Source organism: Mus pahari, chromosome X (genome assembly GCF_900095145.1).
Source record: "Mus pahari chromosome X, PAHARI_EIJ_v1.1, whole genome shotgun sequence".
In the NCBI taxonomy this organism is placed as follows: Eukaryota; Metazoa; Chordata; class Mammalia; order Rodentia; family Muridae; genus Mus; species Mus pahari.
Window position 1 is genome coordinate 95,974,123 of NC_034613.1, and position 1,674 is coordinate 95,975,796.

Consider the following 1,674-nt stretch of genomic DNA (forward strand, 5'->3'; position numbering starts at 1 on the left):
AATAGCAGTGACTGATCAATAATATTTCTCAACACCAAAGGACTCAATTCCCTAATAAAATGACACAGGCTAACAGAATAGAAGAGAAAATAAGAACCATCACTATGTTGCATACAAGGTACACAACTCAGCAAACAAAATATACATTACCTTAGAGTAAAGATCTAGAAAAAAAAAAAAAAAGGTTTTCGATCAAATAGACCGAAAAAGCAAGCTGGAGTAGTCATTCAAAAATGTAATGAAATAGGCTTTCAACCAAAATTAATCAAAAGAAACAGGAAAGAAATAAATAAAGACTTTCTAGAATTCAATGAAAATTAAAGAACTACAAACCCATATTTATGTGAGACAACAAAAGCAGTATGAAGAGAAAAGTTCATAACATGAAGTGCCTCCATAAAGAAATTAGAAAATGCTCATATTTAAATTACACTTGAAAGCTCTAGAAAAAGAAGCAAGCATTCCAAAAAGGAGCAGAAGGCAGGAAATAATCAAAACCAGGGCTGATATCAATCAGTTAGAAACAAAAAAAGCTATACAAAGAATCATGATGACACTAAGATCTGGTTCTTTGAGAAAAATCAACAAGATAGAGAAACCCTTAACCAAACTAAACAAAGGACAGATAGTATCCAAATAAACAAAATCCCAAATGAAAAACAAGACTTAACAACAAACACCAAAATAATTCAAAGAATCATTAGATCTTACTTCAAAAGCCTGTAGTCCGCAAAAAAAATAGACAATCTTTAAGAAGTGGACAACTTTCTAGACAGGTACCACTTACCAAAGTTAAATCAAGTTCAGGAAAACTACTTAAACAGCCCTATAACCCTTAAAGAAATAAAAGTAGTCATTAAAAGTCTACCCACCAAAAAAGCCCAGGGCCAGAGGTCTATAGAGCAGAATTCTACCAGGCTTTCAAAGAAGAGGAAATACTACTACTCCTCAAACTATTCCACAAAATAGAAACAGAAAGAACACTGCCAGACTCATTTTATGAGGCCACAGTTAGCTTGATACCTAATCCACCCAAAGACTCAACAAAGAAAGAAAACTTCAGACCTATTACCCTTATAATTAATTAATGCTTAATTACTCAATAAAATACTCAATAAAATACTCAAAAACAGAATCCAGGTATACATCAAAGACATCATCTATCAAGATAAAGTAGTCTTCATACAGGGGATGCAGGGATGGTTCAATATATGAAAATCCATCCACCTAATCCACCATACAAACAAAGTGAAAGGGAAAAAAATACACGATTATCTCATTAGATGCTGAAAAGGCCTTTGGTAACATCCAGCATCCCTTCATGTTAAAGGTATTAGGGAAATCAGGATATAATGAACACACCTAAACATAATCAAGACAATATACAGCAAACCAATAGCCAACATCAAATTAAATAGAGAGAAATGTAAAGCAATTCTACTAAAATCAGGGACAAGACAAGGTTGCTCACTCTCCCTAACTATTCAATATAGTGCTTGAAGTTCTAGCCAGAGCAGTAAGACAATTAAAGGAGATCAAGGGGAAACAATTTAGAAAGAAAGAAGTCAAAGTATTATTCCAAAATATTTGAGGTTAACATGATACTAAACATAAGCAACCCCAAAATTTCTACCAGAGAACTAATACTGATGACAAACAACTTCCAAAAAGTGG